The 17380-nt window shown below is 42.7% G+C and overlaps 1 pseudogene; it reads left to right on the forward strand.

The window, feature by feature from the left end:
* The first annotated feature begins 1144 nt into the window (after window positions 1–1144).
* Window positions 1145–8265, forward strand: LOC144251734 (uncharacterized; annotated as a pseudogene).
* Window positions 8266–17380: the final 9115 nt, after the last annotated feature.

Here is a 17380-nt window from a genome sequence, read left to right on the forward strand (position 1 = left end):
AAGTTTCAAAGAGCTAGCACAAACCGCGTTTGATTTAGAGTTCAAAATACATGTATCCATATAGGAGAAAACAGAGTGAAACCTAAAAATGAAAACAGATACCGCAAAGGAACGGATTAACCTAGAAGAACGAAACTTGGTGAGCCAAGTGGGATTGGTGCACTGATCATTACCTGAAAGTATCATCAAGATTGGGTGAAAAAATATTTGCTGAGATTTTAGGAAACTCGTAGTTTTTAGGAATCTTGGCAACACCTTTCAATGAAAGTGATTTTCGTCAGTCTCTAGTTGGGGCTACTTCAATAGGAAACAAACCGTAGAGATAGAACTTGGAACCACTTTACTGAGCCAAGTTTCAAAGAGCCAGCACAAACCGTGTTTGATTTAAATTTCAATCTACATGTATCCATATAGGAGAACACAGAGTGAAACCTAAAAATGAAAACGGTTACTGCCAACGAATGGCTTATCCTAGAAGATCGAAATTTGGTGAGCCAAGTGGGACTGGTGTACTGATCATTACCTGAAAATATCATCAAGATTGGGTGAAAAAATGTTTGCTGAGATTTCAGGAAACTCGTATTTTTTTGGCAGCTTGGTAACCCCTTTCAATGAAAGTGTTTTCCGTCAGTCTCTGCTTGGGGCTACTTTAATTCGAAAAAACCGTAGAGATTGAACTTCAAACTACTCTAATGTGCCAAGTTTCAAAGAGCTAGCACAAACCGTGTTTGATTTTGATTTCAATCTACATGTATCCATATAGGAGAAAACAGAGTGAAACCCAAAAATGAAAACAGTTACTGCAAACTAACGGTTTAACCTAGAAGAACGAAATTTGGTGAGCCAAGTGGGATTGGTGTACCTGATCATTACCTGAAAGTATCATCAAGATTGGGTGAAAAAATGTTTGCTGAGATTTCAGGAAACTCGTAGTTTTTTGGAATCTTGGCAACAACTTTCAATGAAAGTGATTTTCGTCAGTCTCTGCTTGGGGCTACTTCAATAGGAAACAAACCGTAGAGATAGAACTTGGAACCACTTTACTGAGCCAAGTTTCAAAGAGCCAGCCAAAACCGTAATTGATTTAAATTTCAATCTACATGTATCCATATAGGAGAACACAGAGTGAAACCTAAAAATGAAAATGGTTACTGCCAACGAATGGCTTATCCTAGAAGATCGAAATTTGGTGAGCCAAGTGGGATTGGTGTCCTGATCATTACCTGAAAATATCATCAAGATTGGGTGAAAAAATGTTTCCTATATTTCAGGAAACTCGTATTTTTTTGGCAGCTTGGTAACCCCTTTCAATGAAAGTGTTTTTCGCCAGTCTCTGCTTAGGGCTACATCAATGGGAAAAAAACCATAAGGATTATGCTTGGAACTAATTTATTGTGTCAAGTTTCAAAGAGCTAGCACAAACCGTGTTTTATTTAGAGTTCCAAATACTTGTATCCATAAAGGAGAAAACAGAGTGAAACCTAAAAATGTAAACGGTTACTGCCAACGAACGGTTTAACCTAGAAGAACGAAATTTGGTGAGCCAAGTGGGAATGGTGTACTGATCATGACCTGAAAGTATCATCAAGATTGGGTGAAAAAATATTTGCTGAGATTTCAGGAAACTCGTACCTTTTTGGAAGCTTCGAAACACCTTTAAATGAAAGTGATTTTTCAAGTCACTGCTTAGGGCTACATCAATAGGAAACAAACCCTAGAGATAGAACTTGGAAAGACTTTATTTTGCCATGTTTAAAGAGCTAGCAAAAATGGTGTTTGATTTAGAGTTCCAAATACATGTATCCATATAGGAGAAAACAGATTGGAACGTAAAAATGAAAACGGTTACTGGAAACGAACGGTTTAAACTAGAAGATCGAAATTTGGTCAGCCACGTGGCATTGGTGTACTCATCATTACCTGAAATTATCATCAAGATTGGGTGAAAAATATTTGCTGAGATTTCAGGAAACTCGTATTTTATTGGAAGCTTGTCAACCCCTTTCAATGAAAGCGATTTTTGCCAGTCTCTGCTTAGGGCTACATCAGTGGGAAAGAAACCAAAGGATAGAAGTTCGAACTACTTTATTGTGTCAAGTTTCAAAGAGCTAGCACAAACCGTGTTTGATTTAGAGTTCCAAATCCATGTATCCATATAGGAGAAAACGGAGTGGAGCCTAAAAATGGAAATGGTTACTGCAAACGAACGGTTTAACCTATAAGAACGAAATTTGGTGAGCCAAGTGGGATTGGTGTACTGATCATTACCTGAAATTATCATCAAGATTGGGTGAAAAATGGTTGCTGTGATTTCAGGAGACTCGTAGTTTTATGGAAGCTTGGCAACCCCTTTCAATGGAGGTGATTTTCGCCAGTCTCTGGTTCGGGCTACATCAATAGGGAACAAACCCTAGTGATAGAACTTAGAACCACTTTATTGTGTCAATTTTCAAAGAGCTACCACAAATGATTTTTGATTTAGAGTTCCAAATACATGTATCCATGTACGAGAAAACAGAGTGAAACCTAAAAATGAAAACGGTTACTGCAAACGAACGGTTTAACTTAGAAGAACGAAATTTGGTGTTCCAAGTGGGATTGGTGTACTGATTATTACCTGAAAGTATCATCAAGATTGGGTGAAACATGTTTGCTTAGATTTCAGGAAAACCGTAGGTTTTGGAAACTTTGCAACCCCTTTCAATGAAAGTGATTTTCGCAAGTCTCTGCTTGTGGCTACATCAATAGGAAACAAACCATAGAGATAGAACTTGAAACTACTTTATTGTGCCAAGTTTCAAAGAACTAGCACAAACCGTGCTTGATTTCGAGTTCCAACTACATGTATCCATATAGGAGAAAACAGAGTGAAACCTAAAAATGAAAACGGTTACTGCCAACGAATGGTTTAACATAGAAGAACGAAATTTGGTGAGCCAAGTGGGATTGGTGTAGTGATAATTACCTGAAAGTATCATCAAGATTGGGTGAAAAATGTTTGCTGATATTTCAGGAAACTCGTAGTTTTTTGGAAGCTTGGCAACCCCTTTCAATGAAAGCGATTTTCACCAGTCTCTGTTTAGGGCTACATCAGTGGGAAAGAAACCAAAAGGATAGAAGTTCAAACTACTTTATTGTGTCAAGTTTCAAAGAGCTAGCACCAACCGTGTTTGATTTAGAGTTCCAAATACATGTATCCATATAAGAGAAAACAGAATGAAATTTGAAAATGAAAACGGTTACTGCAAACAAACAGTTTAACTTAGAAGAACGACATTTGGTTATCCAAGTGGGATTGGTGTACTGATCATTACCTGAATGTATCATCAAGATTGGGTGAAGAAATGTTTTCTGAGATTTCAGGAAACTCGTCGTTATTTGAAAGCTTGGCAACCCCTTAAAATGAAAGTGATTTTATCCAGTCTCTGCTTAGGGCTACATCAATAGGAAACAAACCCTAGTGATAGAACATCGAACGACATTATTGTGTCAAGTTTCAAAGAGCTAGCACAAACGATGTTTGATTTAGAGTTCCAACTACATGTATCCATATAGGAGAAAACAGAGTGAAACCTAAAAATGAAAACCGTTCCTCCAGACGAACGGTTTAACCTAGAAGAACGAAATTTGTGAGCCAAGTGCAATTGGTGTACTGATCATTACCTGAAAGTATCATCAAGATCGGGTGAAAAAATATGTGCTGAGATTTCAGGAAACTCGTAGTTTTTTGGATGCTTGGCAACCGCTTTCGATGAAAGTGATTTTCGCCAGTCTCTGCTTAGGGCTACATCAATTGAAAAGAAACCATAAAAATAGAAATTGGAACTACTTTATTTTGTCAAGTTTCAAAGAGCTAGCACAAACCGTGTTTGATTTAGAGTTTCAAATACATGTATCCATATAGGAGAAAACAGAGTGAAACCTAAAAATGAAAAAGGTTACTGTATGAAAGATTAATAAAATAGGTACTTGTTACTCTGTTTCTCTCTATGCTTAATAAAACACTTTTGAAATCTTAAGAACTGTTTGCTAATCTTGTTTTCAGAATGTGCTGTCCCCAACTATGAACTGTCTGCTAATCTTTTTCCCACAATGAGCTGTCCCCAACTGCCAAACTACAAAATGTAACTTCTCTCCCTGCCTTCTCCAGGGAAAGTATATAAGCTCTGCTCAAGCTGTTCTCAGGGCTCTATCTCTCTTTGGTATAGAGAGAGCCCTAGCATGCTGGTCTCCAAATAAACCCACCCTTCTGCTTTTGCATAAGACAGTCTCTTGTTGTCTCTTACTTTGACGTTTCGCCTGACCATTTCATTTGGTGGGTTGGCCAGGAACTGTGCATCGACGGACAGGGAGACCTGAACAAGACTCCTTAAGGGGGTAAGTAAGGCACCTTATCTTCTTCTTCTTCTGCTCCTCCTTCTTCTCCTTCTTGTTTTTCCTTTGTGATCGCTCAGAGTCTGGTTTTGGGCTGGAGACCGTAAGCTCTCAGAGCCTTCTGGTTTTGGAGCCTTCTGGTTTTGGGCTGAAGAGCGTGAGCTTTCAGAGCCTTCTGGTTTTTCTGGTTTTCTGGTTTTGGGTTGGCAGAGTGTGGTTATCAGCAGAGAGTGTAAACTACCCCTGGCGGTGGTGGGTAGACGTGTCCCTGAAGCCACAGACCACGTCTCCTCAAGGGACGCTTTGGGAGAGTCTGGGGGGGACGGAGGTGCCCCATCTGGGAGGGACAAGTTGCCCTCATCTATATTCTGCTGCCAACCCGTCTGGTTTTGCCGGCAACTATTCTTTCTCTCAGGTTGAATTCACTGTCTGTTTTTAATCTTTGCCTCTGAACTTATGTTACACATTTACTGTTTACTGGGTGTCCGTGTTTGTGTCACATTTATATTGTCCCTGTCTTTGTTCAAGTAACTTGCATTATGGGACAGAGTCATTCCATGCCTCTGTCCCTGACCCTTGATCTCTGGACTGAAGTCCGCATAAGGGCTCAGAATCTTTCTTTTTCAGTAAAACGCTGGACCTGGCAGACTCTCTGTGCCACAGAATGGCCCACCTTTGGAGTTGGATGGCCTCCAGAAGGATCTTTCTACTCCCTATTGATTCAAAAAGTCAGAGATATTGTTTTTCAGCCGGGGCCACATAGCCATCCAGATCATCAGCCGTATATATTAACTTGGCAGGACCTTTGTGAATCTCCTCCTCCTTGGGTGAAGGCTTTTCTTGTCCCTGTTCCTGCTCCTACACCTCCCCCTTCGATTCTATCTCTCAAACCTCCTCCTCCACCCTTTGTTCTCCCTGAGTCTCAAGATTTGACTCTGCTGTACTCTCCTCCCTTTCCTTATCCCCTGACTCCGTTCCCCAACCCCCAACACCCTCTAAGTGATTCCCCTGCTGCTGACTCAGCTTCTCCACAATTGAAGGAAGTTAAGCAAGCCCAGCACCCTTCAGATGACTTCCCCGAGGCACACATAGCCCCTCCTCCCCTGGAGGAAGCTGGCCCGGCTAAAGGAACTCACCGGCAGCGAATGATTAAAAACCCTGAAGCCCCCGTGATACTTCCCCTCCGTCCTCATGGGCCAATGATAGAGGATGGCCATGGTGGAGAAATGCAAGTCTACCAGTATTGGCCTTTCTCCTTTTCAGATCTATATAACTTGAGAAATAACAACCCCCTTTTTCCAAGGACCCCACCTGGCTCACAGGTCTGATTGAATCATTGATGTTTTCACACCAGCCTATTTGGGATGACTGCCAACAACTCTTTGGCACTCTCTTCACGACAGAGGAACGAAAGAGAATCCTCCTGGAAGCAAGAAAAAATATCCTCGGACCAGATGGGCAACTGACACAACTTCCCCTTGAACCGACCCAACCTTTGAAGGTAAGGAGCATCTGTCCACTTATCACCGGGCTCTAATAGTGGGTCTCCGAGCAGCCACTAGACGGCCAACTAATTTGGCCAAGGTAAGAGAGATTATTCAAGGGTCTAATGAATCTCCCTCTATGTTTCTGGAGAAAATTATGGAACCATATAGGAGATATACTCCTTTTGATCCTCAGGCAGAGGATCAAAAGGCATCTGTCACGATGGCCTTTATTGGGCAAGCTGCCCTGGATATTAAAAAAAATGTTACAATGCTTAGATGGATTACAAGATTTGACTTTGAGAGATTTAGTCAGAGACGCTGAGAAGGTATACTATAAGAGAGAAACTGAGGAAGAAAGGGAGCAAAGGGAAGACGAAAGAAGCAAAAGACAGACTGAGGCATTGACTAAGGTCCTGGTCACAACAACAAATAGGCCAGAAGTTTGGAGACAGGGAGACAGAAAGGGATACGTGGGCCCACGCCAGAAGCCACATCTGGCCTCAGATCAATGTGCCTACTGTAGAGAAAAAGGACACTGGGTCAAATAGTGCCCAAGAAAGAAACAGCCACGCCAACCAGCCATTCTAACTTTGGAGGATAACTAGGAAAGTTGGGTCTCGGATACCCTCCCCGAGCTCAGGGTAACTTTTGAAGTGGAGGGGACCCCAGTAAACTTTGAAGTGGATACAGGGGCAGTATACTCAGCCCTTAAGGCCCCATTGGGCCCTCTATCAACTAAAAGGTCTCTAGTTCAAGAGGCTAACGGCAGTAAATATTGGGCTTGGACAACTAAGAGGACCATGGACCTGGGAAAAGGAAAAGTCCATCACTCCTTCCTAGTGATCCCAGAATGCCCAGCCCCATTGATGGGCAGAAATCTGCTCACCAAACTCCGGGCCAGAATAACTTTTAACCCTGAAGGCCCCCAAATGGAATTTCTAAATCCTTCAGTAAAAACTCTTATAGTCATGGCTTTAACTATGTCAGTAGAAGATGAGCATCAACTCTTCACATCCCCCAAGACTGATCAAAAAGGCAAGCTATCCCAGAAATGGATAACAGATTACCCAGATGCCTGGGCAGAAACTGCTGGGTTAAGCCTAAAACAACCTCCAATAATGGTGGAGTTAAAAACCTCAGCCTCCCCAATTAATATTAAACAATATCCTCTGAGCAAAGAAGCTAAAAATGGGATAAGGCCCCATATTCAGAAATATCTGGCCTTAGGGGTCCTAAGGCCCTGACAATCAGCCTGGAACACTCCCCTGCTACCAGTAAAAAAGCCAGGAACCAGGACTATCGCCCTGTTCAAGACCTAAGAGAGATCAACAACAGAGTGTAGGACATTCACTCCACAGTACCTAACCGTTACAATCTGCTTAGCACCCTGAACCCTGAGAGAAAATGGTATACTGTCCTGGACTTAAAAGATGCTTTCTTTTGCTTGCCTCTGCATAAAGATAGTTGCTGTTTGCTTTCCAGTTGGTAGACCCAGAAACCGGAACATCTGGTCAACTAACTTGGACCAGACTCCCACAGGGGTTCAAAAACTCCCCCACTCTCTTTGATGAAGCCCTCCAAAGAGATCTCAACAACTTCAGAACTACGCACCCCGAAGTCACCCTGCTTCAATATATGGATGACCTGCTACTGACAGCTGATACCAAGGAAAACTGTGAGTCTGGGACCCAAGCACTATTATCCAAGCTTCTGCCAAAAAGGCCCAAATTGCCAGCAAGAAGTAATCTTCCTGGACTATTCTCTTAGAGGCGATAAACAATGGCTCACTGAGCCCAGAAAACAAACCGTTGTGCAGATACCACCCCCATCTAACAAGAAGGCAAATGAAGAAGCTAAATTGGCAGCCCTCAACGGAGTAACCATGTTAACACTTTCACACCGGGGGAACATAAAGACAATGACACTGAACTCTCCACTTCACTGAACCCAACTTGCAATTTCAGAAAGCCCTACACTACTTTAAGAACGTACATCAACTCACTCACCTTGGTTCAAAGAAACTGCAGCATTCCTAAAGGATCAAGAACAGAGTTTTCCACTAACCAGCTCACAGCAAAAGAAAATAGCTGAACGAGTAACAAAAGCCTGTCGGGTCTGTCAATTGGTTAATGCTTACCCCTCCAAGCTTCCTATAGGAAGGCAACTTTGAGGAACCAGACCAGGACAATTTTGGGAAGTAGACTTTACTGAAATTAAGCCAGCAAGGTATGGACTTAAATATCTCCTAATCTTTGTAGATACATTTTCAGGATGGATTGAAGCCTTTCCCGCAAAAAAAGAAACGGCGCAAATGGTGATCAAGAAGATCCTGAAAGATATTTTTCCAAGATACGGCCTGCCTAAGGTAATAGGGTCCAATAATGGACTGGCGTTCGTGGCCCAGGTAAGTCAGGGTTTAGCCAGGACCCTGGGGATTAATTGGAAATTACATTGTGCTTATAGACCCCAGAGCTCAGGACAGGTAGAAAGAATGAATAGAACCATTAAAGAGACCTTGACAAAATTAAGCTTGGAGACCTGCATAAAAGATTGGACTATGCTCCTGCCTTATGCACTGTTTTGTACAAAAATATACTCCCTCTGTTTCTTTGTGTAACCTCACCCCCTATGAAATTCTCTATGGTGCCCCTCCTCCAGTAAGGGACCTAACCCCAACTCTAGCACCTAACAATCCCTTCCACACCCCCTTGCTTGACAGACTTAAAGCTCTTGAAAGAACCCAGCGATACCTGTGGAAACAGCTGGCCACTGCCTACCAACCTGGGGACGAAGGAACTCCACACCAATATCAAGTGGGAAACTTCATCTATGTAAAACGACATCAGGTGTCATCTCTAGAACCCCGCTGGAAAGGACCAAACCAGGTGCTACTTATAACACCTACAGCAGTAAAGGTAGATGGAATCACTTCCTGTGCCCTGTCCAGACTCTGGCTGGGAATTGGAAAAGACTGGTAACCCTCTCAAATTGCGTATTCGCCATGTGGATAGGACTATAGACTCTCCCCTTGACCACCAGTAGTCCTAACCCTCATCAACCCGTACAACAGTGATGGCTAATCACAAATCATGTCAGTTGGCTATAGGTCTTTCCTATTGGGATATCCCTGATGAAAAGGATCCCACTAAAATTCCATTAAATCCCTTCCGTACCATAGATAATAGAAACAAACTTTATGGATGTAGGGACACACGAGCCAGATGTAAGTTGGCTAACCTAGATTACTATGTTTGCCCGGTGGACTATCAAAGCCACAAACAGTCACGGCTATGTGGGGGAAAAACCGACTTCTTCTGTAAGGCATAAGGATGTAAACATACAGGGGCTACCTGATGGAACCCAAACCTCCGCCAGTTCTCAGACCATTGCCCCCTTGCTGAAGTAACAGGTACTGAGGTATCTCTCCACCCATTCACTCCTCTCTTCTCCTGTCAGTGCCCACACTGGGTCCCACCAGGACTATCCAAAATGTAATAAAAATGGCCTTTAAAGTTGCTTTATCATTACTAAAAACAGGTTACTAAAAATTTAAAGTCCCTCACAGGCTTTTTGGGATACTCACTCCGGTCTTCCCCTCTGCTCTACCTGTTCTACTACTCAAGTTTTTGTTGCTAGGAAAATCCCAAACCCCTTTTCCATTATTCTTTTACATCTCTCCTTCCTCATTCTCAGATCCATGGAGCTGCTCTCAGCACTGCCTTCCCCGTCCTCCCCCTCTGTACCAGGCCCACAGAAAACTCTTAACTGACCTTCTCCAGAAGTCTTCAATATGGCTGACTTTAGGACTTTCAGCAAAAGAGTCCCTATAAAAGAGTTCAGTATAGATAAACTTCCTCTTTTCATGTTGCCCTGTTCTACTTGGCCACTGGCTAGAAAAGTCAACACTCCTAAGCTAGACACCCCCTTACTGGTTTTTCACAAAATATGTGAACAGGGCCTCTGGCCTTGAGCTGGAGCTTCACAGAGATGGCTACATTTCTGAGATAAAAAGTGATCAATTGGGCTCTATGGTAACAGCTGGCAAGGAAAAAGAAAAAAGTTCTCTCCCTCCCAGGTGTCCTTGAAAAGTTAACTTGCCCAGAACAGAAAAAAAAAAAAACAGAAACAAAAACGGCTTTTTGTGAACTTCTGCAGACTGGAAACTTCTGAGCCCCTTCCCTTACATGTTGAGTACAAAATTCTAAAACTACCTAAACTTGGGACTCAAGGGATTAATTGATTACAACAGAAGCAATGCCCTCTGAATCAGGTTGCAACCAAATAGAACTGTTTTCCTGTCTTCATTGCTATCTTAGGTGCCTTGCCTTGTCTGTCCCTACAACAGTATAATTCTATATACTTAAACATTATTTATATTTTCATAAAATGGTCAACAAATGTAATTAATTATGTAATGGTGCAGATGTTTCCCAGAGTGCTCAATCATGATGCAGGTTCATTTAAAGATCAAATAAAGGGACATACAACCCGGTTTCCCAGGAAACCTGTATCCCTCACTTTAGCCATCTTATTAGGAATGGGAATTGCTGCAGGGGTGGGCAAAAGAACCACTGCCCTGGTCCGTGGGACACAACAAATGACCCAATTAGAAACAGCAATGGACTAAAACTTAAAGATATTAGAAACCTCCATCACAGCTTTGCAGGAAACTTTAACTTCTCTCTCTAAACTTGTTTTACAGAACAGGCGAGGGTTGAACCTCCTCTTCATGAGAGAAGAGGGCCTTTATGCTGCATTAAGAAAAAATGTTGTTTTTATAACGACCATACTGGAGTTGTAAAAAAATCTATGAGTAAATTAAAAAGATGCCTTAAAGAGCATCAATGAGAGAGAAAGACCCAAAAAGGGTGATATAAATCTTGGTTCACACAGTCCCCTTGGATAACTACGCTTTTATCAGCCATGGTGATCCTTTAATAATTCTTATATTGTTGCTAACTCTAGAACCCTGTTTCCTCAACCGTGTAGTTTCCTTTCTCCAGGCCCAAATTGGACAAATCAAACATATGGTAATCAGACAACAATATACCCCACTAGCAGACATGGAATGTGACACCTCGCAATGATAACTTTTATGATTAAAAGTAGCCAGAAGAAGAAGTAGGGAATGAAAGGTTAATAAAATAGGTACTTGTGACTCCGTTTCTCTATATGCTTAACAAAACACTGTTGAAGTCTTAAGAACTGTTTGCTAATCTTGTTCCCAGAATGTGCTGTCCCCAACTATGGACTGTCTGCTAATCTTGTTCCCAGTATGAGCTGTCCAAAACTGCCAAACTACACAATGTAACTTCTCTCCCTGACTTCTCCAGGGAAAGTAAATAAGCTCTGCTCAAGATGTTCTCAGGGCTCTCTCTCTCTTTGCTATAGAGAGAGCTGTAGCATGCTGGTCTCCAAATAAACCCACCCTTCTGCTTTTGCATAAGACAGTCTCTTGTGGTCTCTTACTCCGAAGTTTCGGCAGACCCTTACATGTATCCATATAGGAGACAATACATGTATCCATATAGGAGAAAACAGAGTGAAAGCTAAAAATGAAAACGGTTACTGGAAACGAACGGCTTAACCTAGAAGAACGAAATTTGGTGACCCAAGAGGGAATGGTGTACTGATAATTACCTGAAAGTATCATCAAGATTGGGTGAAAACTGTTGGCAGAGATTTCAGGAAACTCGTAGTTTTTTGGAAGCTTGGCATCCAATTTCAATGAAAGTGATTTTCGCCGGTGAATTCTTAGGGCTACATCAATGGGAAAGAAACCATAAGGATAGAACTTGGAACGACTTTATTGTGTCAAGATGCAAAGAGCTAGCACAAACCGTGTTTGATTTTAAATACATGAATCCATATAGGAGAAAACAGAGTGAAACCTAAAAATGAAAACGGTTACTGCAAATGAACGGTTTAACCTAGAAGAATGAAATTTTGTGAGCCAAGTGGGATTGGTGTACTGATCATTACCTGAAATATCACCAAGATTGTGTGAAAATTGTTCGCTGATATTTCAGGAAACTCATATTGTTTTGGAAGCTTGGCAACCCATTTCAATGAAAGTGATTTTTGCCAGTCTCTGCTTAGGGCGACATCAATTGGAAAGAAACCATAAGGATAGAACTTGGAACTACTTCATTGTGTCAAGTTTCAAAGAGCTAGCACAAACCGTGTTTGATTTAGAGTTCCAAATACATGTATCCCTATAGGAGAAAACAGAGTGAAACGTAAATATGAAAACAGTTACTGCAAACGAACGGTTTAACCTAGAAGAACGAAATTTGGTGAGCCAAGTGGGAATGGTGTACTTATCCTTACCTGAAAGTACCATCAAGATTGGGTGAATAATGTGTGCTGAGATTTCAGGAAACTCGTAGTTTTTTGGAATCTTGGCAACCCCTTTCAATCATAGTGATTTTCGCCAGTCTCTGCTTATGGCTACATCAATAGGAAACAAATCCTAGAGATAGAAATTGGAACGACAATATTGTGTCAAGTTTCAAAGAGCTAGCACAAACGATGTTTGATTTAGAGGCCCAAATACATGGATCCATATACGAGAAAACAGAGTGAAACAAAAATGAAAACCGTTCCTGCAGACGAACGGTTTAACCTAGAAGAACGAAATTTGGTGAGCCAAGTGAGATTTGTGTACTGATCATTATCTGAAAGTATCATCAAGACTGTGTTAAAAAATGTTTGCTGAGATTTCAGGAAACTCATAGTTTTTTGGAAGCTTGGCAACCCCTTTAAATGAAAGTGATTTTATCCAGTCTCTGCTTAGGGCTACATCAATAGTAAACAAACCCTACAAATAGAACTTGAAATGACTTTATTGTGTCAAGTTTCAAAGAGCTAGCACAAATGGTGTTTGATTTAGAGTTCCAAATACATATATCCATATAGGAGAAAACAAAGTGAAACCTAAAAATGAAAATGGTTACTGCCAATGAACGGTTTAAACTAGAAGAACGAAATCTGGTGAGCCAAGTGGGATTGGTGTACTGATCATTCCCTGAAAGTATCATCAAGATTGGGTGAAAAATGTTTGCTGAGACTTCAGTAAACTCGTAGTTTTTTGGAAGCTTGGCAACCCCTTTCAATGAAAGTGATTTTCGCCAGTCTCTGCTTAGGGCTATGTCAATGGAAAAGAAACCATAAAAATAGAAATTGGAACTACATTATTGTGTGTAGTTTCAAAGAGCTAGCACAAACTGTGTTTGATTTAGAGTTTCAAATACATGCATCCATATAGGAGAAAACAGAGTGAAACCTAAAAGTGAAAACGGTTACTGCAAACGAAGGGTTTAACCTAGAAGAACGAAATTTGGTGAGCCAAGTGGGAATGGTGTATGGATCATTTCCTGAAAGTACTATCAAGATTGGGTGAATAATTTTTTTGGGTTAGGTTTAGTGTTCGGATTCGGGTTCGTGATTGGTTAAGTTTCAGGTTACTGTTAGGGTTAGGTTTAGGGTTAGGGTTAGGGTTCAGGTTAAGGTTAGGCTTCAGGTTCGGGTGCGGGTTAGGGTTAGTGTTAGTTTTAGGGTTAGCGTTAGGGTGAGTGTTAGGGTTCGTGTTATGTTTGGGTGCAGGTTCCTGTTCGGGTTAGGATTAGAGTTAGGGTTAGGGTTAGGGTTCGGGTTCGCTTTAGGGTTAGGGTTAGGGATAGACTTCGGGTTCGGGTTAGGTTTAGGGTTTGGGTTATTGTTAATGTTAGGGTTAGGGTTAGGATTAGTGTTCAGTTTAGTGTTCTGGTTCAGGTTCGGCTTCTGGTTAGGGTTAGTGTTGGGTTTTGGGTTAGTGTTAGGGTTCGGGTTCGTGTTAGGTTTAGGGTTTGGTTTCAGGTTTGGGTTAAATTAGGGTTAGGGTTTGGGTTAGAGTTAGGGTTAGGGTTAGGGTTCGGGTTCGGGTTCGGGTTAGGGTTATGTTTAGGGTTAGGATTCAGTTTATAGTTAGTTTTAGGGTTAGGGTTAGGGTTAGTTTTCGGGTTAGATTTAGGGTTAGGTTTAGGGTTAGGATTAGAGTTCGGTTTAGGGTTTGTTTAGGGTTAAGTTTAGGGTTAGGGTTCGGGTCAGTTACCGGCAAAGGTTAGGGTTAGGGGTAGTCTTAGGGTTAGGATTAGGGTTAGGGTTAAGGTTAGGGTTAGGGTTCGGGTTAGGATTAGGGTTAGGGTTAGGCTTAGGGTTAGGGTTAGTGTTTGAGTTAGTGTTAGGGTTAGGGTTAGCATTAGGTTTAGAGTTATGGTTTTTGTCAGGGTTAGCGTTCTGGTTCGGTTAAGGGTTAGGGTTCGGGTTAGGGTTTGGGTTAGGGTTAGGGTTAGGGTTCAGGTTTGGGTTCGGGTTCAGGTTCAGGTTCGGTTTAGGGTTAGGGTTAGGGTTAGGGTTACGTTTAGGGTTAAGTTTGGGTTAGGGTTAGGGTTAGTTTTCGTGTTAGGGTTAGGGTTAGGGTTAGGGGTTAGTTATTATATTTATGGTTCAGGTTAGGGTTCGGGTGTTATGGTTAGGGTTAGGGTTCAGTTTCGGGTTAAGGTTAGGATTAGGTTTAGGGTTGGGGTTAGGGTTCCAGTTCCGGTTCCGGTTAGGGTTAGGATTCGGGTTAGGATTAGGGTTAGGGTTAGGGTTAGTTTTCGGTTTATGGTTATGGTTTGGGTTCGGGTTCGGGTTAGTGTTAGGGTTAGGGTTAGTGTTAGGGTTCGGGTTATGGTTATGGTTAGGGTTAGGGTTCAGGTTCTGGTTCGTTATAGAGTTAGGGTTAGGGTTAGGTTTCGGGTTCGTGTTAGGGTTAGATTTAGGCTTAGGATTAAGGTTAGGTTTAGGGTTAGGGTTCGGTTTAGGGTTAGGGTTACAGTTCAAATTCGTTTCAGGGTTTCGGGTTAGGGTTACGGTTAGGGTTAGGGTTCCTTTTAATGTTCTGGTTAGGGTTCGGGTTCAGGTTCGGGTTTGGGGTAGGCTTAGGGTTGGGGTTCGTGTTATGGTTCAGGTTAGGGTTCGTGATCAGGTTCGGATCGGTTTTGGGATAGGGTTAGGGTTAGGGTTAGGTTTAGGTTAGGGTTCGGGTTAGGGTTAGGGTTCGGTTTCGGGTTAGGTTAAGGATTAGATTTAGGGTTAGGGTAACAGTTAGGATTCGGTTTAGGGTTATTTTAGGTTTCGAGTTCGGGTTCGGTATAGGGTTAGGGCTAGGGTTAGGGTTACGGTCGGGTTCCGGGTTAGGGTTAGGGTTCGGGTTAGGGTTAGGTTTAGGGTTCGTGTTAGGGTTAGGGTTCGGGTTTGGTTAGAGTTAGGGTTAGGGTTAGTGTTAGTGTTAGTGTTAGGATTAGGGTTAGTGTTAGGGTTAGGGTTAGGGTTCGGATTAGGGTTCGCGTAACGGTTAGGGTTAGGGTTAGGCTTAGGGTTAGGGTTCGGGTTCGCAAACGGGTAGGCGTTAGGGTTAGCGTAAGGGTTAGGGTGAGGGAGATGGTTAGGTTTAGGTTTCGGGTTAGGTTTAGGTTTAGGTTCTGTTTAGGATTAGGGTTAGGGTTTGTGTTCCGGTTAGGGTTCGGGTTACGTTTTAGGGTTAGGTTTAGGGTTAGGGTTAGGCTTCGGGTTAGGGTTTGGGTTCGGGTTATGGTTAAGGTTCGGGTTTGAATTAGGGTTAGAATTATGTTGAGGTTTAGGGTTAGGGTTAGGGTTAGGGATGGGGTTCGGGTTGGATTTAGTGTTCGGTTCGGTTTTGGGTTAAAGTTAGGGTTCGGGTTATGGTTCAGTTTAGGGTTCGGGTTCAGTTTCGGATTGGTTTTGGGTTAGGGTTAGGGTTAGGGTTTGGGTTAGGGTTAGGGTTTGTTTTAGGGTTAGGGTTCGGGTTCGGGTTCTGGTTAGGGTCACAGTTACGTTTCGGGTTCGGTTTAGGGTTATTGTACGGGTTCGAGTTAGGGTTAGTGTTAGGGTTCGGGATCAGGTTAGGGTTAGTTTTGGGTTGGGGTTCGGGTAAGGGTTAGGGTTAGGTTTAGGATTAGGATTCGTTTTCGGGTTAGGATTAGGTTAGGGTTCAGGTTAGGGTTAGAGTTAGGCTTAGTGTTAAGTTTAGGGTTAGGGTTAGGGTTAGGGTTCGGGTTAGGGTTCCGGTAAGGGTCAGGGTTAGGGTTAGTCTTAGGGTTATGGTTCGGGTTCGGGAACGGGTTGGGTTACGGTTAGGGTTAGGGTTCTGGTTAGTGTTAGGGTAAGGATTAGGGTTAGGGTTAGGGTTAGAATTAGGGTTATGGTTAGGGTTAGGTTTAGGGTTCGGCTCGGGTTCGGGTATGGGTTAGGGTTAGGGTTAGGGTTAGTGTTAGTGTTAGGTTTCGGGTTCGGGTTAGGATTACCGTTAGGATTAGGGTTCGGGTTAGGTTTAGTGTTAGGGTTAGGGTTAGGGTTAGTTTTCGGGTTACGGTTAGGGTTAGGGTTCGGATTACAATTATTGTTAGGGTTAAGGTTAGGGTTAGCTTTAGGGTTCGGATTCGGGTTAGGTTTAGGGTTAGGGTTACGGTTAGATTTAGGGTTCGGGTCGGGGTTCGGGTAAAGGTTAGGGTTAGGGTTAGGTTTAGGGTTTTGTTAGGCTTAGGGTTAGGGTTCGTGTTAGGGTTAGTGTTAGGGTTAGGTTTAGGATTAGGGTTCGGGTTAGGGTTAGGGTTACAGTTAGAGTTAGGGTTAGGGTTAGGATAAGGGTTCAGGTTAGGTTTCGGGTTCAGGTTTGGTTTCGGGTTAGGGTTAGGGTTGGGATTTGGGTTAGGGTAAGGGATCAGGTTCAGGTTAGGTTTAGGGTTAGGGTTAGGGTTGGGGTTCATGTTAGCGTTCGGGTTCAGGTTCGGGTTCGTTTTAAGGTTAGTGTTACGGTTAGCGTTAGGGTTTGGGTTAGGGTTAGGGTTAGGGTTAGGATTAGAGTTAGGGTTAGGGTTAGGGTTAGGGTTAGTGTTCGGGTTAGGGTTAGGTTTCAGGTTCGGGTAAAGGTTAGGATTAGTGTTAGAGTTAGGGTTAGGATTTGGGTTACGGTTAGTGTTCGGGCTCGGGATCAGGTTAGTGTTAGGGTTAGGGATAGGGTTAGGGTTCGGGTGATGGTTAGGGTTAGGGTTAGGGTTCAGGTACAGGTTCGGTCTAGAGTGAGGGTCAGTGTTAGGGTTCGGGTTCATGTTAGGGTTTAGGATTAGGGTTAGGCTTATGCTTAGGTTTCTGGTTAGGTTTAGGTTAGGGTTCGGTTTAGGGATAGGATTAGGGATCAAATAAGTTTTATGGTTAGGGTTAGGGTTAGGGTTAAAATTAGGGTTCAGGTTAGTGTTCGGGCTCGGGTTCGGGTTAGTGTTAGGGGTTAGGGTTAGGGTTCGGGTGATGGTTAGGGTTAGGGTTAGGGTTCAGGTTCAGGTTCGGTCTAGAGTTAGGGTCAGTGTTAGGGTTCGGGTTCATGTTAGGGTTAGGATTAGGGTTAGGCTTAGGCTTAGGTTTCTGGTTAGTTTAGGGTTAGGGTTCGGTTTAGGGATAGGATTAGGGATCAAATAAGT

The sequence above is a fragment of the Urocitellus parryii genome, unplaced genomic scaffold (assembly GCF_045843805.1).
Source record: "Urocitellus parryii isolate mUroPar1 unplaced genomic scaffold, mUroPar1.hap1 Scaffold_1795, whole genome shotgun sequence".
In the NCBI taxonomy this organism is placed as follows: Eukaryota; Metazoa; Chordata; class Mammalia; order Rodentia; family Sciuridae; genus Urocitellus; species Urocitellus parryii.